The 23,904-nt window shown below is 39.9% G+C and overlaps 1 protein-coding gene across 1 annotated transcript in view; it reads left to right on the forward strand.

Moving 5' to 3' along the window:
• The window catches only part of KIF26B (kinesin family member 26B), a 277,322-nt gene that overhangs the window by 185,875 nt on the left and 67,543 nt on the right, over positions 1–23,904 (forward strand). The window lies entirely within an intron of this gene.

Raw genomic sequence — 23,904 nt, forward strand, 5'->3', positions numbered from 1 at the left:
CTGATCACAGCAGTATCAAAAATGTAAATGGAGATGCACAGGGACCAGTATGCTGTGCTCATCTTCTTTCTTTTGTTGTTGTTCTTAGCTACTTCATATCACAAATACACAATTTTTAAATGTTTTTATTTTCTTTTGTTTGGTCACAGAGAGGTTACAAGGATGCTTCTGATGTATTTACATTGATTCTGCTTTAAGCCTCTGAATATTGTTCTCACAGGACGTTCGTTGCTCTATGCTTCTGCCAGACAAAGAGAAATAATTTCCAACTGAAAGATTAGGTGCTTCTAAGGTCTAGCCTTTTAGAATTGTGTCTGCAGTCAGAAAGACTAATTGTCCAGATGATAGACATGCATGGTTGACTTTCCTCTTTATGCAGCCTAGATTGAGACACGATGAGCCAGAGCATGCTGCTGGCCTTTGCAATGGATAATTTTGTTAGAACAATGTCCTTTGGGAAAGGCTTTTATATGGCAAGGATGACAAGTGTGGCAAATTGCTTACAAACCCCAGACCTAGAGGCTTCTCTTTCTGAAAGCTGCCAGCCCACAGTACAGCAGTGCTACTGCTGGCAGTGCTTCCAGCAGAAGCTGGAATTCCATATCTGTTTATGCTGTTGTAAAAACTGTCACTTTCTTTTCCCTAAAATTTTTGTGCATTTTCTCAGAATACTTGTTTTCACAGGTCCAACAGGTCTGTGAGGCCCAGAGTACACAGAACCAGAGCAGGATCAAATATAGATTGCTTGTCCTCACACTAGTAACAAGAGAAGTGATCACCTCCTGATGGAGTGAAATAGGTTATTATCTTCTTTCCATTCCATTTCTGATATACAAATTTTGCCTGCAGCTTCCTGCCATATTTTTTTTTGCTTTTCATATTTTCTGTTTCTTCTTTTGACTGACATCAGCTGCCAAATTCTGTCCCATTGCATTTCTTACACACTTCACAGTAGTTGCACCAGTGTGTATTTTGAGGTGAGCTGGTTTTCTGATCTGTGTATCTTCTGAGGTGTTTGACAGTGAAGGGCTCTTGTTCTAATTGCTTACAGTCTCATGAGCAGAAATAGTCTCTGCAGTGAAATGAAGAGGCAGGGCATCATTACCACAATGGGTGAGAGAGCTGAAAGGATTTATAGTCTAATTTTAGTTCATTAATGACTTTGATACCTAACTCTTCCAGCCTGCCCTTTTCACTAACTGTATCTAGTTTTCTGGACTGCAATACCATTCCTACACTGCAGAATTCAGCTCCTCACTGCAGCTTGCCCCTCATTGCCTTATGCCTTTGCTTCCAAAATATGACCTATTTTAACTACTCCCACATTTTCATCCTCCAACATTCATCTCAGGGCTGCCTTCCCTGTTGGCTCCTTTTTTTGGAATCTGACTTTTCCTTTTACACCAGTCTGTGTCTTCACTCCCATGAGCTTCCCCCAGCAGTCCTATCAACCATACTCTAATAAAAGTACAGGAAGATGCCTGAAACACAGCTGAAGACAAGACTGAGTAGACTGGGGAAAGTTCTGTGAGGTCAGCTCTGCTGATCTGCTGAAGATCTAGTTATGTCTTGCACCTGATGCATCATGTCTAATTTTTTTTAAAGATGGAAAAAGTAGAATTTAGTTTCACTCTGGTTATGTGAAGAGGCAGACAAAAGAACTGTAATTGGTGCAGATGCCATTACTGCAATATCAAATGTCTGTATTAGCTGGTATTTGAGATGCTGCTTGCCAGAAACAGCATCTTAACAGAATTACCATAGACAGAACCTTCCCTCCTGCTCAGATAATGCTGCTGTTCATAGTGTGGGCCAGGGTGGTGCTACCAGCTCCCCATTACCCTCCCTTCCTGACCTTTCTCTGATGCCTTCTAACATGAGGATATGCTACTATTTCTCCCATAATGCTTTTTATTTCTGCTGATGCCATGAGCTTTATTGTACCTTTAGGAAGTATTTGTATGTTATGAATTATACTTTACTCCTATGCTGGTTTCTCTTTTCATAAACAAGTCTTCTAAAAATCTCTGCATTGGGCAGTTACATATAAATTTGATCCTTTTGTTTTCTTCAGAGGGAGGATAAGGTAAATGATGGATTGCATTAATAAAAAAATGTATATTGCTGCATGTAAACCGGTCCCTTATGGTATAGTATACCTCTCTTCTGTCTGGATCAACGTGTTGAACAAGGCATTCATTTAGAAAAGGGGAAAAATACCACCTAGCCTGAAAGCTCAAGTATAGAGTTAGTACTAACTAAGGGTTAGCAAAACATACAAGCACTCCTTTGTCTAAAAAGTGTTCCAAGGAGAAAAGGCCAGAAACAACCCACCTGGAATGTGGAAACTTTGGGACCATAAATGAAGAACCCCTTTTTCATTTTAACAAAGAGTGTGGCTGGAGGTGTGCTCATTATTTTTTAGTATGCTTGCCTGGAAAGCAACTTAAAAGGTGAACAGGCTGTTCTGGCTTATGCATACAGTGGGACATGACAGAGTTCTCATGCTTTCCTGTTAAATATAACCATAGGTGTTGTGCCAGGATGCATCCTAGTAATCCTAGAGCAATCCCAGGCAAATCTTGGCTCTCCTAGCCCATTCCTCCACCCAAGAGAACTGTTGTCATGTGAAATTCAAGTACTCCTGAAATGACTTACCATGTCTGTTACATCATGTTCCTATTTGCAAGCCTCTGGAGGTTATCAGCACCATTAATTAACGTGTCATGGATATTCTAGAAGTTAATATCACAAATCAAAGTATATTTATACTGCTGTTTTAGAAGTCAGAGAGCTAGAAATGTGTACATGTTGAAACAAGAAAATCCTCATCATTCAGGGAAAAAAAATAACACTGGATTTTCTGTCATTAAACTGACATTTACTGCTGTAAATAATAGTGACTGCTAAAATCTCTTGGCTTCCCCAGTGTAGAAATCAACCAAACATGGATTAACTAGTTTCCTCTGATGTGGTTTACACTAATCCAATATCCTCTTATAACAGGAGAAGGCCTTTAATTGGAATGTTTTCGTTTCTCCTCTGTGTATGCTCAGAAAACACTCTTTAGCTTTGGTCAAGTAAACTTTAAAAATCCATTACCTGAATGATGCCTGGGGTCATCTGTGCAGGGCTTTTGCTGGGACCCTGGGGCTGGATGCATGTGCCTCAAAATTAACTTGAACACTACCAGAAACAAGATGTACAGATTGCTCCTTCCCTTTGCTCAGACTGGAAAGTCTGCAGATGGGTAGAACTGCCCCATATTCTGTCCCCCATGTGCTTCATTTCACATGGGAATGACATGAGGGATAGTGGGGGCTCTAGGCAACTCCTGACCTTCCTTGTGTTTTAGCACTACCTTCCCTTCCTGGTTGCAAGAGCTGCAGGGTTCCTCTCATGAGCTTTCCATGGTCCTGCCAGCTGTTGCTTTTGGAGTGGGGCATGCTCCTGCAGCATTTCCTTTGGTCTTGGCATGCCTTTATCACAGTGATCTCATCTGGGTCTGTTCAGTGGGAATACAGATTTCCCTGGTATGCTGCTCTACCTTGGGAGCCCCTTTTATTGTATGTACTGTGAGAAAATGGGATTCAGTAGCTCAATGACTTTGTTGTGCTGCTGCAGAGAAATAGAGAAAACAAATTGCTCTTTGAGGCTGACAGGCAGACAGACCAGCAGCAGACATCTGAGTTGAATGGTTTCGTTTTCATGTCTTAGCAAAACTCAAGATGAAAGTTATTAAAGGTGACAGTACTAGAAAGGTTCTTTGGCAGTATCTACACTTTCACCTTCTCTAGATTATTGTTCATTATATTCTTCAACCTGTTAGCTGTTTACTCTCTGTTTCTGTCACATTTGCTGCTTCTGTCCCTTTTGGTCTTCAGATTTATAGCAAAATTATTAGGGGTTGGAGGGAAAGACATGGGGAGACAAAAAAAGAGGCTGATCAGGAGAAGTAGTAGTAAGTTACTTTGTTAGGATACAGGTGGACTGGTGGCTGAATAGCTGAACTGAAGTTTTTGTGTAACAAAGCAGAAAACTTTCTATCAACACGAATGCCTGAAATACCTCTGAGTTCTTGCTGAGGGTGGGGAAATACTTACTGCCTTAGTCCTAATATATTCTCAAGAACCTCAGAAAGTAAGTCTTACATAACTTTTGTTTGGGATTTGTAGGATTTTCCATGTGTGAGATTATCTGAGCCCTTAAAAGGTTGGTGTTCCCAGAAAACCAGGTTTTCTTCTGGAATTTAGGAATTCTGTAGACTTTCTGCATGTTGTGGGAATCACCAGTTGGTGAGGGAGCTCCTCAGCAGTGCTGCAGTGCCAGAGAGAGGACAAACAGTCACAGCTTAGTGGGGTTTAAGATTTAAGCAAGGTCGTCAAGTCTTCTATCATGCACATAGGACTGACTGTGGCTGCACCTCAAGCTCCCCTCTGCCCAAAACTGCAGCTCCCAGTTTCAAAGCCGGGTGACGCGTCCTCCTCGCTTTCTGCCCTGCTGGCTGATGCTCTGCCTGGCTGTGCCTGGAGTGCTGGGCCAAGGAGGCAGAGCAGTGCACCTGGAGCAGTCCATGTTTCCTGGGCTGGCTCTGGGCTCCTGCACCCCCGAGTGGATGTGCAGCTGCCCCACGCATGCAGCATGCTGTTACGTGACTCGGCACACGGAGTTTCATCTACTGGAACAGGGAAAGGATGAATCTAACCTGACATCTGCTTTTGATTCCCTCCACAGACATTTTACACCTCAAGAGGTACATCATACCCATGTGGGTTTTCTCTTGACTACTGAAGTACACACTCAGAGTCCGTGACCACATAAACCAGTCCTTTACATCATTGTGGAATTGCCTTTGCTGCAGAAAAGTAATGATTTAAGCAGATGGGAATCATAGGAGGAAGAGTGAGAAGAGAAAAGGAAGTTGCATCTCTGTGTCTTAATGAATATTTTTAAAGACTATCCCAGGCAGAAAAATATTTATTTGATACACAGTAATTTTGCAGTGTAAACAATCATTTCAGATGAACTCATGCTAAAAAATGACCTCTCCATTTTTTAATTTTCTTTTTTTTTTTTACTTTTTAAAATACATTTGGAACATTTTCAGAAGGCTGTATATAAAAGTATGGAAACTCACAGCTTGGGGGAGAGAACATTGATTTTATAATTTTCTATAGAAACATACATGCACAGACAGAAGCCAAGTCACTGAAATAGTCTGTGACAAATGGATCTGATCCAGAAAGGTCTATATAATTAGATTAGCCTTTGGCCTGGCAAACACTTCATAAAGTCCTGTTAATACAATGTGAGAGAGCTAGTAAAATAAAGAGGAATTTATCATGGGCTGAAATGGGAAAAAAAACCAAAGCAACCCTATTCCTTTTTAATTTCATGGCAGTGAATCCACTGGATAGATATGCTTATTGGTTAGTCACAATAAGGGTGTTAAACTATGAATGCTCAATTAGCAATCTCCATATTTTTTAGAGCAGTATTTTAAAAATCTTTACAGCTCTCAGATGAGGCATATCTCCCTTCCATCATGCACTGAAAAAATGCTTGTTAGTGGCAGTTGTTTTTATCTTTCCCATCAGTTTGTTCAGTGTTGTTCATCTGCTTTTCTAGTTTGATTTAGAAAATAAGATAACATATAGGAGTAGGTTATGATCCTGTGACATGAGAAAAACAGAGTCCGAGCTGTGGCATAAGACATGGGTAAGAGGGCAGAAGCTTTGGCAGAGCACAGCAAGGACCCACTTCTCTTCCTATTCCTCTGAAGGCAAAAGGAATTTTATCACTGGCCTCAGTGGCAGCCTTATTGGGTCTTTGAAGGCTTTTGAAAAAATCCCCCTTCATTTCTGATTACTGTTCTCTGTGGTGTCACTGGAAAAGTATGCATCTTCTGTCTGTGCAAAAGGTGGCTCCACATGGTACTTTTTCCCCCTACAAATTAATATTATAGCACTTCTTTTGTCACCATGTGGCTGTGAAGAAAGTACAGCCTTGTCCATTAAATACAGCATGAGTTTGTTATGAATGCAGACAAAAGGCACAGTAGGTTAATGCAATAGTTTACCTCTAACATCTGGGTTCACACCCTTGCTCAGACCTTGTGTAAAATTGAGTCTGTAGTCCCAGAAGACTCCTTAGCACACCTCATTCACAGTATTCACAGTACTTCTGCAGGTTTTGGCAGGTTTCCATCTCTGTCCAGAAAAGACTTAGGACTGGAATAGCATTAGAGCTTTTCCAGGCGAGAAATGAAGAGTGCTGATAGAAAACTGCAAGAAAATTGCTCAGCTCTGCTTGTGGTAGATGAATAGAAATACCATCAATACCATGTAGCATTTTTTGTGCTTGTTTGGACACTTACACAGTGCCATTTGTTCCAGACAAATAGAGTTCAGCACCTTTTTGCCTTCCCTGTGGTGGTGAGTTGATCTTGTCCAGTTGCAGAGGGGGGTGGTAGAGCAGCTTTGGTGGGCACATGGCATCCAGTGTAGGTCAGGGCAGCATACTTCTATGCCTGAATGATACTGCAAGGAAGGTGAGATCCTGCAAGTCCTGGGATTACTTAACACTCACTCTTTCAGTAATTTAAAGAGTAATTTTGCAATTTGATTATGAATAAAATTACTATGTTGGGTAATGCATAACTGAAAATCCATAGAATTTATCAGGAGAGAGTCATATTTAATCCAGTTATGTCTTGGATTTATTGATTGTCAGATGCAGAGAGATTAACTTTTCTTTTCGAGATACTTGAGTTTCTTGCAAAGTAATAATGGTATGTACCTAATGAGTCACAGCAACTTGAGTTGTATACAAATGTAAAATGGAGTGGAGGGAATCCTTGAAGGCATTGAGCACAGATTCAGCTGCAAGGACATCAGGTAGATCCATACAAACTCGTGTACATGCCTGTCTGTAACAGGCAAAAATTAGGTCAGTGGTCTGTACAGTCCAGTCTCCTGATGCCTCTTTCAAAGGCCATTCCTGATGGAGTAAAGGACATCTTGAACTCAGTTGTGTGAAGCGGCATTGGCTGGGAAAATCAGAGGAAGGATTCTTTACTAGTGGTTGTGGGCAGTTAGGTGACATGGTGTGGTAGGAGGTGTGGTTCCTTAGGCAGTAGCGAGTATTGCATATTGAAGTGAAAGGCTTTATATTAACATTCTTAGAGTTACTTCCCCTTGAGAATTCCAAGGGAGCATGGGATGTTAGAAATAGAAAAGCCAGCTTCATCTTGGTTTAGAGAGCCTATATACTTCTCCTCTACATTTTTATTCTTGTGCAGAAACTATTTGCAAAGGGTTAATAATGATTTCTACATGTTTTTCTAGGTTTATATGTGAAAAGCGTTCCTACTTTTTCGTTGGAAAATGTAGATTTAGAGCAGTATGCCATCTATGTCTACTGAAACTTCAAAATTTTCTGCGCAAAAATGTGTTGACTTTTAGGCTGGATTTTGGGGACATCTTTTTTTGGAAACAAAACTTACTTTGCTTCATGTTAAGATAATTTTTTTTTAATGGGAAAATGTAGTGTATGTGTGTAGACTTTTCCCTGAATACTCATTTTTAGAGAGAATAATGAAGTGTAGATTAACTCTGCAAAATGTATGTTACACTACTTCAAAAAGATAATATAATTGTGTGATTTGAATTCTTTATAGATATCAGTTTGCTCAGTTTTACTTTCCTCAGTTTTATGGAGTCTAGTGTACATATTTAAAAACTAGTTGATTTTATTGTTCAGCTTGGATTTTCTTAACTCTTTCAGCATTTAAATGTTTGATACATACCCAGTAAGTAGGTCTGGTTCTACTAAAGCAACAACTTAGTTTGTAATGTAATTTTTTTTGTTTTAATGTCTATATTTCAAGATAGCTGCTCCCTGTCAGATCATGCTAGTTGCCGATATTAATCTAATTGGGTTATTTAAAACTGATGGTTGAAAGTGGAGCTAGTGATTGAGCTAAAAAATAGCTGAAATTTTTCCAGTTCCATGTTGCTTGGTTGGTTTATTGTTTGATTTGGTTTTATTTCCACCCCTAAACAATTGTGTTTACAATACTCTATAGGTATGGAGTATTTTAATTTCATTTTTTTAATGTAATGCATCATATAAGCTATATTTTCAAAGTATTTTTTTAAGTCAGAGAGGAAAACACTGTTTTTCCAACAAAGAATTTTTAAATGAACCCAAAATATTTTCAGTATTTCTTGGAAAATCTTAGTCTTTTGTATTTTTTATTTCTATTCAAATAAAACAATTTTTTTTGTCTTGAAAAAATAAGAATTCTGAGTTTTGAGTCTTTAAAGATGTAATTGAAAGTTGTCAAGTTAAAACGTAAATTATTTTCTGTAACCAAAAGATCTTCAATTGTATATTTCAACAAGATACAGTTTTCAGTTTGGTTATGTTTGAGAGTTCTTCTGTTACCCAGGAAAAAAAGAAGGCAAAATATGTTGCCTGATTTGAGTTTGGCATTTTAACTCCAGGGAAAATAGAAGTTCAGCAGGAGAGGCTTTGAGTTCATCCCTGGCTGTTGAGGGAGAGGGGACAATGTTTCCATGCCCTTTGTGGGTGTTTGCAGCAGTGAGTGACACAAGTGAGTGGCTTGGCCCAGCTGTATCTCTGTGGTCTGTAGGACCATTGGATCCAGAATGGCTTCTTTGCCCATAGAATCTACAATTTCTTAAATGGGCTGAGGTTTGTTTCAGTCCTCAGAACTATTTAAAGGTGATTGAAATTTTTGAGTTGAAGTGGATTTTTCTTTGAGGCTCATGTTAACACAGCAATCAAGATATAATCTGCCAGGTATTAGAAATTTCTCTCCTGTCTTAGGCCTATAGAAAATCACAGCATACTGAACCAGCAAATAAATTACCTCTTTTTAAAGGAAATCATGGGAGAGCCAAGGCAGCTGATACACAGAGCAGAGTCCTTGTAACATATTCAGGCATTGGTGTACCTTGTTAATGGTAAACACTTTTCTGCCAGGTGAGCTAGTAGGAGGGATTCTGAGTGGTTCTGGAAGTCACTGTTGATTAAAGGCATTTTGTTCCTCATGCCTTTGTCCATCTGGTTCCTTGCAATGTTTTGGAATACATTTCAGAGGATGCTGCAGTCTGTGGATGTTCATGCAGCAAGAGATGTAGTAAATTAGGCTTACTCTGCATGTCAGTGAGCTATACAGAAAAGATTTGAACCATAGACCACAACAGTTTGGAAAGAGTTATTATAATGTGTCAAGTCAATAATTCACATTTTAGAAAAGCCCACAGATTAAATTTACAGTTTGGATTAATTTTACAACCTATGAGACCATTAATCAGGGCTATGTAAGGTCTCCTAATGTAGTTTTATATAATCTGTATGTTTATGTTTTGACATGATGAATTGTAACATTGTAATTAAAATAATATTAAGAGGTTTACTGAATCCCACAGTATCCGAGGACATCCTGAGGTAACCATTCCATTGAAAGTGTGCCTTTTTTTTTCTTATTGCACACAGAATGGGGTAAGTCCATTCTGTGGAGCACCTTGACAGAGCTACATTTCTTGAAACATCTATACAAATCTGTAAAAATTAATGACAGAATGAATTTCCTTTACATTACATGCCATATCTTACATAAATTTTCTTTTCATATGCAATGTTAATTTTACCAAAACTTGTCTTGGATATTTGTTAATGATCATTCACCTGCAGTCAGGTAATTTAACGGAATTTAACAGAATTCAGTGCAGCATTTAACAAAAATACAGGAAGAGCAGTGGTGTAGACGAAGTAGTGTGTGAACCATGACATATTACCAATTATTAGCTTTATCTTATGGAATAATTGGAATCAAAATCTAGATGTAAGTATACCCAAAGTTGAGATGCACACTGTCCTAAGATCTATATCCCGATTTTTTATTTGTTTAGCAAAAATGCTATGTAAGAATGAAAGATACTTGACTGTTGGAAGAAACTTGACTGTGGAATAGGTAAGCACAGGGCTCCATGGTTTGCAGCACTGACAGATGAATGTTGCTGTGAGGAAAGTCCTTAAAAAAATAAAGGACTAATGTACAGCTTTAGTAATGGACATGAGGTGATAAAGGCAGCTTTAGACATGGAATTAAAAACTCAAGTTGTTAATTTTTCACCTTAATAGTTGTCATAATGCCTCTTACTATACCTCAAGCTTCCCAACTGGACAGATTTGAGCTCCATTCTGTCTAAATGTAGTACTGTCAATTCCAGGAACTATTTGGAAGGTTTTATGTACTGAATGAATGAGGAAAAACCACAATTTTTTCAACCAAAGTTGATCCAAGTGAGGACTTTGGCTCCACCAGTGAAAATCTAAATATTGTTGTGGTTGGCATGACTCTGATTTGGATTCTGGCCCAGCTCTGGCCACACTGGCTTTCTGTGTTTCTCACATTTCATACTGATGTATATGATCAGTCTGGCTCAAGTCATTTCAAGACATACCCTTTTCAGGTTTAGTGGTATAAAACCATCCTTCACCAGACAGACAGGCAGTAGATCTCTCTCCTTCCCTAACACACAGTGCTGATTTAGGATCACGTTAGATGTGAAGTTTGAATATTTAATCAAATTTCCTTCTGTGCTTCACATTAAAAATGGCTCTGTAAGTGTAATTTGTTGTAGTACCTTCACCCTTTTATCATTCTGATATATTTTACTTCGCTTATTTCTTCTGCCTATGCTCTAATCTATTGTGGGAAGATGCTTTTTATTAAAAATAATAAATTCATCTTCACCCCCCCCCCCCTTATTCCCCTTCATTAATCTCTCTATTTTGTGATGAGTGATAAAACCTTACAAGCATCAAAGAATGTTTCTTTCCTGATGCTAGGCTGCAGTAGTGACAAGCATGGAGGATGAATTATCTGAAGATGAAAGATCCCTTTGTTGCTCAAGAAAAGGCTGGTTGCTTCAATCATTTGTGAAACCTGTGCACCGACTGCTACTTTTATAGCCATTGTCTGGCATGCCGCGCCACCAATGACAAATAGCAGTGTCACCACAGAAATTGTCATAGGTGGAAAAGCACTGTTTAAAGAGATGGATTTAGAAGCAGGTTAATTGGTGTGATAGCTAGCATTATCTCCAGTAGTATCAACAGAGCTGCAGGCTCTCTGCAGGAATCGTTGGCCCCCAAAGGCATCCAAAGTGGAAATCTTCAGAGTTTAGAGGAGATGGAGCAGCCAGTTCTGTCACCCAGCTCAGAGAGAGAGATGGAGCTATAGAATTGTGACCTGCCCACCCTCATCAAGGTTCTCCACTTGTTCTTATCCACCACTTTCTGCCTGCATCAGAAAAGAGAAATCAAATGGCCAGTGTAGCTCAAAGTGAAGCCTTCTTAAGCAGTTCCAAGCTGATCAAGTGGCTGATCTTTAGAAAGTAAGGTTACAAAACCATTGCAGTCCCCATTCTGCTGCATCCCAGGTACAATGAAAGGAGCCTTGCTTGGATATGTACAGTCCAGGATGAGATTATTTTTAGCTATTTAAATAGCATACCTTGAAAACTGATCACGCTGTACTCAGGATCTGACATCTTTGCCACTTAAAGTTTTTAAGCCATGTGGGACTTAACTTCATCAAACCTCTATTTTCATAATCTTGCTCATGTTTGTGAATTGTGATTGTAGCCCTTAACTATTGCTGCTCTATATACTTCTGGATGAGAATTTTCAGCAAAGGAGCTGGAGTAACCTTGTGCTTCCTTGTTAGACCATTTATTAGGAAATGTAAAAGCTTTCCAAACCAGTAAAGACTACTTGTTCCTTTGATACATGCTGCACCTAAATATCAGGAAGAGATAAAATGCTTACTCTTGTCTTGGTTTGTAATGTTTGCCTGATTACCTTGTTAATCTGAGATTTTGGAACTCAAATACAAATGTATTAAGCGACTCAGCCTGTCTAGAATTACAGTGAGGATTGTTTTAAAGGTGCACCTGGAAACCAAATTAAAATAATCCTGTATAACTAGCAACTTAGGGACAAAGTACTATTGTGGCAAAGTTTTACTTTAAGAAAACTCTGGTAAAGACCATTGCATTCATACTCAATAAGTCCTTATTTTGTGGAAAAATCCAGTTATACTCAGTACAAAAAAACATATTTTCAGGACTCAACAATGTATGTTTTTATAATTCTTGTGGACAGCAGCTGCAGGCTATCAGCCTGGACCCTTGATAAATGATTTTGACATTTCCTGCAGACACTCCTCATGAAAAAGGCTTTTTTATTTTTTCTCAAATGTTGAATTCTGCATTATTGATCAGGTGCCATTCATTAAAGTCTGCTACTTGCTAGAAGAATCACACAGTTCCTAAGTTACAGCAGAATGAATTATTCTGTTGACAAATAGCAGTATTAAAGGAATGTTAAGGTTGCATGGTTTAAGCACTCAGAAGTCAGAAAATGGCAGTTGAGTTTGAAGAGGATAGAAATTTTGCCCAAATTAAGATTGCAGAATAACAGCTGAGGGAATGTAGAAAGCCTGCTAACAGGCACTGGATATTCATTTTAGGGCAACAGGTTGGTTACTGATCTATTCACAAATACTGGTGCTATTTATTGCAACATTTAATAAACAGCAAACAGTGGATGAAATCATGTGGTAGGGGTCACAAGGCAGATGGCTCTTCACTGGCTGTTTTTTGTTGCTATAGTGTTGCATTTATCAAGGAGGAGGGTCAGTGGCAATGTTATGCTGTAATACTGCAGCTGAGGGTAAGAGAAGTTAGTGGCTTTCTGTGACATGAGACAAGTACCATTTGTCAAAGTACTGTTTGCATTTAGTTCCCATCAGGGGCTCCCATTCAGTTTTCTTTCTATTGTTTTTGTTTGTCAGCCTCTCTGATTTGGTGTAATTTTTGTTCTGTTATGTTTATGTTTAGTACAAAAAAACCCAAAACACTGAAAGCAGTCCACTCCTGTAATCTTGGTTCTGTGATCAGTCAGGCCAGGATCAGTGCTAAGCAGACAGTAGCATCCTCATTGCCTTTGTGCCTGGATTTCTTCCCAGGGGAGCACAGGATGCAGTGGAGATGGGCTGTACTGTACCTGGAGCCAGCATCACAGAGTAAAACACAGAGATCCTTAGAACCAGCACTGTAGAATTGGCTAATACGTGTCTGGGTTTCTCCAAATATGTAAGAGCATCCTTGTACCACCAGGGGCTGTGTTTGCTTTTAGGAACAAATTTGCTCAGATATATGACTTCCTTGGATTTTATTTCCTTAATAAAATAAAGGGGGTAAGAATCAGGCTGTAGTGCCTTCTAGAGGCTACTGAAAATCCCAACACTATGTTCACTATTGGTCAGAAAACAATAGAATGTCAGGACTGGGGATAGCATTAAAAAGCCCAAAGTCTGAGAAACACTGCTGAAGCAAGCAGAGCTTCAGCAACTGGTTCTGGAAGACCTGGGAGAGGCAACTTCATGTCTTGTATGTGCCCAGGGGAGACTTCTGTGGGGCAGTTCTCACCCCACCTCCAAAAGGAGTGACAACATCCCCCAAGTGGCACTATAAACATTCCCAACCCCAGCAGTGTTCCTAGTGGGCTGCAAATTTGATTTAGACTAGAAGCTGACTCATTGGAGCCTGTGGCTCTTTCCTGACAGTATATGTTCCTCCCAGTTTGAGTCTTGATAGGATGTGAGTGGCACGTGAGCCATACAGGTATTGGCAAAGCACAGTTTGGGAGGGAGCAGAGGGATGGCAGTGCAGCCCACCACAGTGGGAGGCTCATGGCCAGAATGTGGGATCACTGTTGGAGATGGAATATTATGGAATTATATGAACCTTCAGATGCACCTTGTATGACCTTGTCTTCTATTCTCTTGTTCCAGGTACAATAGATAATTCTGTTTGTTTCCAGGGAATGCAGAATCAAGCTCCCTCAAAAAAAGTCTGTTGCACAGATTTCTGCTAAGGCTCAAAAAAAAGCACTTTTAATTTGAGATAATGTATAGCATTACAAATGGATCTCATTAATTCTGTGTGGATGCTAGGGCTCTGAAGTTATTGTGCCTCCCTGTACCACTGCCAAATATATAAGCATGAGGGTAGCATTAAATAGGATAGAACATGAAAAAAAAAGTAAATGTAATATTATGTTTATGCCCTTGTAAACGTTATAGCCTACAGTTATGGGATAAGAACAGGAAGAACCAGAGTTCAGGTAGTCTGTTTAGGTAAAGCACACTTTTCCTGGGATCTTAGATGATTCATTTACTCTTAGGCTTTATTTCTGCCACTGAAAATTAAGAATAATTGTAAATATATGTCTTGATCCTGTCAGAAGACTGCAAAGCCCTGAGGGATCTTCAGGTGAAATGTTCACTAACAATATAGATCATATCATTGCTTGAACTCAGGTCTTATAATTTCCTTGTTTTCCAAATTTAATTTTATTGCTGGTTTTTCCTAACTAAGGTCAAATCCTCATCTCATATGCTTCCAGATAAGTGAGGAATTATTGCTGAATTCAATGACACTGTGATATATTACATTCCTCACTAAAGCATCTAGCTCTGCTCCTTGAAGTTTCTACTGGTTGTTTAATGCAACATATAGTGCTGGAGGCTGCTTATATTCCCTCTGGAGAGTGGATTTCTCCTCTGAATACCCAAGCACTTATTAGATATCTCACCTATATTGCCTAATATGATGATTGTGCCTCCTTCCATTTATATAGACTCTCTTTCACAATGTTCCCCTGTGCTTTCTTTGGGATTTTTTTCCTCACCATGAATTCCCAAATTTCTAGTTAGAACAATCCCTTTTATTTACTGTCTGTCATTACTTTGGAGCTGCCACTCCAAAGTTTTACACATCTTTTTTTCCACATTATATGCATTAAGCTGCAATTTTTCACTTCTGGCTTGGTTTAAATAATGTAAATCCTTCTTGTCTGATTGTATTGCTGCTTGTTATTTATGGTGCCATGGTGTACACTTTTATGTGTGGAGTGGGGAATCTTCTTTTGTATGCAGTCATGGAGATCATCTTTATAAATAATGGAAAAGCTTACAATTGTGATTATACATCTCTTTGCAATACCTGTATATCCTTGGTTTCTCTAACACTGAAAAGACATCTCAAAGACATGTGAAAAAGAAACTTTATCTTTTATCTGCATTCTTTCCATAGAAATTCTCGTTTCCTTAGACAAAAAAACAGAGAGCCTTGTTCATCTTGGAATTCCTCATCTCCTGAGAATATATAATGTGAAGCCCTCAGTGCCACACTTTCTTTAATTAGTAGTAAGATGACCTGCTGCTTATACTTACCAAGCTGCATCCTGTGCACCTCTTCCACAGCTTCACCAAAGGGAAACTGGGGCTTTAAAAAATAATATAGCAGACATAATTATCAAGGCATGTGCTTGAGATATTGCTACTGTTGATACTGCTTCTGCTTTCTATCAACACCAGTCCTTGTGACAGCTGAGGCAGTTCAGTCATGTTTTGCTGGAAGGGCAGGTTTCTAAGAGGAAGCTTAAATAAGCAAAGCAAAGTTCTCTTCAGTCTTTGTGCACAGCAGCAGGATAAGACCATGGCCTATGAGAAAGAGCCAAGTGACTCACCATTGCTGTCTCCTCCTCCCCAGGGGGCTGATGGCAGCCTTATGCAGGCAGCAGGAATGACAGCAGCCTTGTCATCAATCACAAGAGTAGAGAAGTTCCTTTAGAGAGCCTGCCTTGCTGATGCTGCAAATGTGTTTAATGGGTTTGGCTGATCTGTCTGTAGGATCTGTACATATCAAACCAGGCTGGAATAGAACAGGGCAACATATGGCACATCACATGCTTGGAAGGCCACTCCTGCACAGACTGAGTTTCTTGTATTTAACTTAGAGAATGCTAAACATGGCTAAGCTGTGCAAGGATATGTGACTGGGACAGTTCTGTGGCTTAACAATGGCAGGTAGCTCAGCCCCACACAGCCTCTTGCTCCCTCTCTCCCAGTGGGATGTGCAAGGGAATCAGAAGGGTAAAAGGGAAAACTTGAGTGTTGAGATAAAGACAGTTTACTAGAAAGAGTAAAAGCTTCAGGCAAAGGCAGAGCAAAATAAGGAATTCATCCACTGCTTCCCATGGGCAGGCAGGTGCTCAGCCATCTCCAGGAAAGCAGGGCTTCATCATGTGTAATGGCCATAACTCTGATCATCTCCCTCTTTCTCCTGCTTCCCCCAGATTTATATGCTGATCTGCCATGCTGTGGGGGATATCCTTTCAGGTACTTGGCGTCATCCCTCCCAGCTGTGTCCCCTTCCTGCTTCTTGTGCACCCACAGGCTACTTGATGGCAGGGTGACATGGGATGCTGTACGGCCTTGACTCTGTATAAGCTCTGCTCACCAGTACCTAAAATGTCCCTGTGCTATCAACACCGTTCCCGTCACAAATCCAGAACCCAGTCCCATACCCCAGCTACTGGGAAGGAACTAAACCTGGTACAGACTATAAAATCAATTAAACAGGAGCAGGAACTATTCCTGAGCACTGGCACTCAATCATCATAGTCCTGCATTGTTAACAAGGTCCCTGGCATGGTGTTGGGCACTTGTCTCTCCCAAACAATTCCAGGTATGGTTCTTAAATTAGTATGGGCAAGGGAACATCTTGCAGACAGTTGGGTATGGCCATACCATAGCAGAGGACAAGAATTACAGGGAAAGCTGCCAGTTCTCCATTTTGTGCCAGGTAAAAGTTTATATCTTGTTTAATTTACTACATAGATACTGTGTGTCTAAAGACCCTTTTTCAAAAATTTGTAATAACTAGGAAGAAAGGAAGGGGGGAAACACTCTAAAAATCACTGAGGTGAAGGGAAATACATGCTTGATTTTGAAAGGTACCAAGGAAAAGATGAGATCTTGAAATTCATGGCAGTGAACTGTACTTGCCCTGTGCACAGAGAAATAAATTCTCATCAGAGTGGGGAAAGTAGAGTAAGTTTTTGCAGTAGTGTGTTGGAGCCAGTAGGCAGCGAGTGCATGCTCACGTACCTGCAGATCCACTGCTGCAGGGAAGACAAGATTTGCCAGCTGATCCCATGTTGTTCATGCTGGGATTGTTGAAGGCTGTTGTGGCTTGTTCAGTTCTTATGAAAGTGCCACTCTCAGTAATGTTTAAAGAGTTGGTCCCATCATAAATACAGGTATATGGAGAATGTCAGAAGCTGGGAAAAATCCTCCTCCTGCCTAGTTATGCAGTTCTGAAACACAGACTTACCTTAAAGAGATCATAAGGAAGCGAAAGGAAAGCCAGGAACCCAGTCTGCATGTGGGGAGCCTTAAGAAAGACTGTTTACCATGATGGGATGACCCTCGTGTCTTCTTTCTTTTTTTTTTTTTTTTTTTTTTTTGGTTTTGTGGTGTTTTTTTTGCTTGTTTTTGGGGTGGGGTTTTTTTGTTGTTGTTGTTTTTTTTTGGGGGGGTGTTTGCTTATTTTTAAATTCATTTTTTTACAAGTAGAAGAAAGTTGCGGTGCTCTCTGTTAGTTTAGAATCTAGTAAATGCTGAAGTAGAAATGTTAGAGCTGAATGGTTGGTCTGATGCACATGCTGGTTTCAGACAGTGTTGGTGCTCAGCATTTTCTTTTAACTGTACCAAACCATAGTGACAAACTCACAGCTACTGCTGCCACGAACAGTACAGGAAACCACTGAGCTGTCCCCTGTGACCTGAGAATATTTCACACCAGATTTTACTGAATTTATTATTAAAGTTGAATTGTCCAAGTCAAAAAGTGTGCAATGTTAAGTGCAAATTTTTTGAATAACATGATTGGTGTTTGGGAACAATGTGCAGCCACTACTTCCCATTATTGCTAGAAGTCCAGATTAGTTCCACTGCTGTACAGGATGGGGTTTATGCGCCAGTAAAGTTTTAGCAACTACCCAAGATAGAAACAGAGGAACTGTTGTAACAAAAGAGGAGACCTGCATGCTACAATGCTATTGCTTTTTCAGTTATTTTCACTGCTTTTCCAAAGCATCAGTATCATTACAGCCATTTCCACTAACAGCAAGAGTGAGCAGGTCTATGTATTTTCTAATTTGTGCTGAAGCCTAGGAGTGTTACCTTTGTGAAAACAGAAAGCAAGGACAACAAGGCCTGTTTGTACATGCTTCCTGGCCAGGTTACACTGGCATAATTCATCCGAGTTTATTTGTTTGTGTTTTTTTCTAAATGTGATCATATTTCCATTAAAGCAATGTCCATTCATACAATGCTGCATTTGTTGCATTCTGGGTCAGTCTGTTTATTTTGACCTCCTAGATTTCATGTTAGCAGGATCAACTAATTGTCTCATAACCTGTAAGAAAAATCCTTTAACATACTTAACAGGTGATTTCATATTGTCTGAGCACAGTAGAAAGGCTTCAAACTTTACAGCCCTCGTGCAAAAGCATGTATGTGCACAAGCGTAAGGATGGCCTAGATTTTCTTGTGCTGTAGTACTTTGCAGCTGGCTACAGCAAAAATGCATGTCTCACACCATTATTTACAACTGTAACAGTGAGAAATTACAAAACCTACTCTTCATTAACCTCAAATAAGGCTATTCCTGCAGCCAGTGATTGCCATTACATTGATGGAGTGCTGAAACAGCTCAATAGTCCTGGCTGGCCTGTCTCTCGTGTGACTGCACTGCAGCTCCTGCCTCCCACCACTACCCAGAACACATCCAGCAGAAGCTGCTCAAATGATTGATGAGAAAAGCAGCTCATAAAGGCAAGCACAGCGCCTGAAGCAACAGCTGTCTAGCCCTGTCCCTGCAGTAATTAGATAAATGAACCCCAAATGAAATCTTACAGGCAAGAGTAGAAGGAAGTTATAACATCCCCAATGTGGATCTCTGCTTGTGTTGCCTCATTGCAGTCTGTGTTTGTAGCTGTTGGTGTGTGATACAGATTAGACACAGCTTTACCTCTCTCACCTCCCCTGCTCATTTTGCTGCTGGTCCTGCAGACAGACCCCTGTGGGCACAGGAGACATGGCAGTGTCAGTGCCTGGACTCTGCTTTCTTTTTTTAATTTCTTTGGCACCAGTTCTACTTTGCAGAGTGTGCTGAACCTTTGTCCTTCTCCACAGAGTATGAGCATAACAAAAGGTCCGCGACAGGTCACAAATTGAGTTTATCTGGGGAAAATCCTGCAATTAGCAAATTCCTTCTTTGAGAAATAGTAGGTGTGCTTATAGGGATGCCTTAGATAAAAAAGGAGAAAGAAAAATGGTTCAGGCAACTGAAATTTTTAGAGAGTTGATTAAAAGTTTTATGCTTATTTTTACAGTACAGTAGCATAGTCATAACACAGCATTTCCCCTAGGTTTTCTCTTGATGCTACTCAATGGTATCCATGAAGGAACCCATCATGCCAATAATTGCTGTTTTAGAGAGAAATTTATGAAAAAAATTAATATATTCAGAAAATGTATATGCTTTAAAAAATGGTGTATATAGTTGAAATACATGTATGTATGTGTGAAATAAGTACATAGACAAATTTACAAAAAAAACCCCAACAAAACAACCAAAAAACCCCAAACCTGTTGAGGAAGACTGAACAGCAGAGCTCTGATTCTGCTTTTACTTGTGGCATTTCACATCTGGAGTAGTATTGTTGAATTCAGTGACTGTAGAACTCATGTAAGAACAAGTCATGTCTTTGAAGGCAGGAACTGAAATTCAGAGAAGTAAATGCACAGCAGCGATGCAGAATAAGTGACCTTTTCTTTTATTCTGTCTCTCCACTCCTAAGCTAGAGTAATTCTTGCCTACTTCAGCCAGATTTGCATGGGTGAAACATTAGATCAAAATTAGGCCCAGGTTGTTTGTTTTACCAAGAGTGCATGTCTCAGGAGATTGCTTTTGTGTTTCCCCATAGGAACAGTCAGAGGGGCAGCTAAGGCTGGGCACTGCCAAGACCTGATGGCTGGAATTCAAACGAGAGTTTCTGGCAGACTGAGTGCTCCCATTAATTGCAAGTGGTGTCTCTGAGATGCTTCAATTACAAGAGATTAGTGGGAAACTGTAGCAGTGGACTGAAGGAGTAATGACACATAGGAAGTGAAGCAGAAAACCTTTATTCTTTTTAAAGAGAAGTTCAATTTATACTTTATTTAAATATAAACTGCAAGCATAAAGTATTAGCATTCCTAAACTTCACTTTTCAGCTAGTTTCAAATTAACCATACTGTATTTCTGAGTTCCCCAGAGCAGCACCATGATCTTCAGCCTGTCTGTTCCTTAAATTGAGCTGAACTCTTTTAAGTCCAGTAAGTTCCTGTGCTATCCCCATAGCGGGCTGAGTTACATTTGCCCATCCTTGTGCTGCCTCTCCTGTGGTAGAGATTTTTAGGGGCCAGCACAGACTCTGAGCCTCCCCTGCTAACCCCCCAGCTCTAAATTGCATGAAGGACTGTGAAACAGCAGCGCAGGAAGCTGTGGTCTCCCATAATTTCTACTGCTGTGAGTTGATTTACTCTTGTCATACCTACTGTTGGGAAATGCTTTTCCTGAATTCTTGGATTTAGGTTACAAGCATAATAATGTTTCATAATGGGGCGTGAAAAAAAATGGCTATTGCCAATTCTTTGAGGCCAGGCAGTGGCTGAATCTCTCAGTGTGCCTGGCAGTGAAGTAAGCTGTGACTCTGCCTCCTGTACAGGTGGACAGTGTGGACAGACTGCACTAAAAGCTCAGTCATACTTCAGTTGGACACAGCCATCAGGAGGGGTCCTAGGTCCCCAGTCTCAGACTGATTGCCAGACCACAAGCTTGCCTGTCTTCTCAGAAAATATATCTGGCTCAGATGTTTTAAAACCTGCCTTGGTCTGCCTAGTTCGTTGTACCACTGTTACATATGTAGTTCTGGATGTGTTTCTCAGGATGGAAGTTTGCCTGTGTTTTGCCTGCCCATTGGGTTTTTGTTAGAGTCATAGCTCCCATGGAATATAGGGGACATACAGTCTGCACAGATGGGATCTAATTATTTTCTCAGTTAATGTAATGTAAATCAAGAGTAATTTGAGAGGATTGCACTAGTGTGAAACTGGCCTGGAATATATTTAAGTGCCTACAAAGTACCAGATGAGTTCAAGTAATCTATTGTTACTACTTGTATTCTGTGTCCATGACACTCATGTGCCTATCTTTATGTTGGCATGTATTTTTGCTGGAGACTGTCACACAGATTTGTGTGTGTGTGTGCCATGGAATTTGGGCCAGGCACTGTGCTGTCCAGAAAGAGCATTTTTATTATTCTTGGAGAAAAAAGAATAACTTTAGGCAGCCTACAATGTAGGCACCTACATATCAGGTAAACTTTTAAGGTGCCTGTGCTGTTATAGAGAAAGCAAGAGGTATTTGTGGAGTTATAAAACAGTTATAAAACAGAACATGCAAATTTAGTGCTAGAAAATCTGTTCCTCTCTATTGCCTGCAAAGGGGTCAGACAACTGACTCAGATGGAGACAGCTTCTGTAGGCTGATCTAAAGGGAGATGAGCATAATTTTCTTTGATGTGGTGTCCCAAGGCTCACAGACATCTTCATGATGAGTAAAAAAAGCACTCCAGCTAAGAGGATCTCTACATGTAATCAATATGATATTCCTCTGCCATAACACATATGAACATGGTCTTTTCAAACCTAAACTATTCTAGGATTCTGTCTAGGCATGTCACTTAGGGATATGGCTTAGTGGTGGACTTGGCAGTTATATGTTAACAGTTGAACTCAAGAGCTTACACATAGTTTTTACCCAAACCATGTGATTCTGTGGTTCTGTGAACCATTAGGTCTCAAAACAAAATCCCTAATGCACAGAAGTACAAAGGTTTATGGCAATAGCATTATTTTTCATGAGAAATATCTATATTTGGCAGTATTGAGGAGCAATATATGCTGTTTGACAGTTCCTGGGGCTTCTGAGTTGAGCACTTTTTTTTTAATAGAGGTTCATTCTGTTTATCTGATGCTAGTAAATTTTTAGGATTTCAGTTAAACTGGTATTTTACTTGTGGGAAAGAGGAACCTGATGCCTTAGCTTCTATCACTATAGCTGTTGGAAGTTAGGAGGATTTGCAGTATTCCTTCAGTAAGAAGTGGCAGGTATTAATCTGATTTTGTGTGAACAGGTTTAAATCTGGACCCATGCCAGTGATATTATACCATAACAAAGCCAGTGTAGCTTCTGTTAATACTGCAAGCCCATACAGTTTGAGGCCAGAAAGAATTCTTAGACTGCCTGTATATGAAAGGTTGTTAAATTTCACACACTATCCATTCTCCAAAACCCAAAAAAACTTAGCCCAGAATATTCTATTAGCTCTCCTTTGCACACAAAGATCAAAGACCTGGAGGACATGGTTTCACAGGAGCCAAAAATACACATAAACTTATGAGGAAAGGGCTTTCTAAAGCATGCAAGTATTTTATTTGAAGTAGTTGAACAATAGCATTTATTTTGTTTTCCAGCAGATCAGTCTGATACTCGTGATATTGGTATCTTCTTTAAAATGTGGGACACAGTAAAAGAAAGCCAAAGGCGTATGAAGTTGAAAATAGGAAAACAGCACAGGATTGATGCTACCCTTTGTTTTCTTGCTCCCCATGGATTTATAGTTGTGCTCCCTTCCTTCCCTGCTAACTTGACCACTGCTTCCCTTCCGATCTTCCAGGAGACCTAGGGGTGGAATAAACAGACTTGTCCAGTTCATGTGGACTGACTGGGTGTGTTGGCTGCTGTTGTCCTCAGTAGAAGTCAGCTCTGCTTAGGGTTGGGTCCTGAAGAATGCCTTTGGCAAGACATTAGAGGTGGCTTTTTACAGTTAGAGGTTAAGTTTCATAAGCAGCTCAGTTGTTGGGCAGGAGGAGAACACATTCCTACCCAAGCAGTACTTTTCCTTTTTTCCTCAGATATTTGTGTAAAACTGAAATTGTGTGAGCATATTTGTGACCATTTCACCATTTAATGACAACTTGTTTTGCCAGGTTAAAATACTGGAGTTAAATTACCCGTTTGACTCACTGTCATACAGAGATGTCACAGAAATACTGAATAATACTAGTTAATCTCTGGTCTCATTCTGTTGTCTTCAAAGGAGTTGTGTCAAAAATGAATTTTCCCAGATTTTACTTCTCAAAGCAGCTGATTTATTTGCATGCAGGATGAGCTTGGGCCAGCATGAGATGACACCTGCATACAAAGGGCACCAGTCTCAGTGAGACCAACAGGAACTGCAGCCCAACTTCAGAGGTTACAACCTCCTCCCGGAATGCATCTGCCATTCCAGCAGCAGATGTGCTCCCACCCTATGCTGACATGACCCTTTGTGGTCACTTGCATGCTAAACGTGGGTGGGTTTGACAGAAGTGACATATGATTAAGGAGAATTAACATAAAAGTTCTGTCTAGTTGGTGTGAATGCCAATCTGCTCTAGGAGAAAGTTGTGCAGGTGTGACTAGAACTGGCAAAGAGGTGATGTTCATCCTCTAAAGTCAGGAGCTCATGTGTCTGCCAGTGGTGAATTTATGGGGAAAACCAAAGCTAATTGATTGTCATCAGTTTTACTTACATCTAAATTGCTTACCAACTCAGCTAAGGATACAGAATAACCTCATTAAATCTATGAAGGTTTATTTTTGTCTCAGGAATAACATCTTATTATGTAGCTATTTAATGAGTTGTGAGCTAACATGTTTTAACAAATCTTTTATCGCTTATTACATTCTCTCCCTTGATGGTAATTTCAAAATCTGACCATTAAAATGGAACTCTTTTCAAAAATCTTTGATGAAGGCACTCAGAACTGTGCATTTCATCTATGCTTTTGGATTAGAATTG

The sequence above is a fragment of the Molothrus aeneus genome, chromosome 3 (assembly GCF_037042795.1).
Source record: "Molothrus aeneus isolate 106 chromosome 3, BPBGC_Maene_1.0, whole genome shotgun sequence".
Classification (NCBI taxonomy): domain Eukaryota; kingdom Metazoa; phylum Chordata; class Aves; order Passeriformes; family Icteridae; genus Molothrus; species Molothrus aeneus.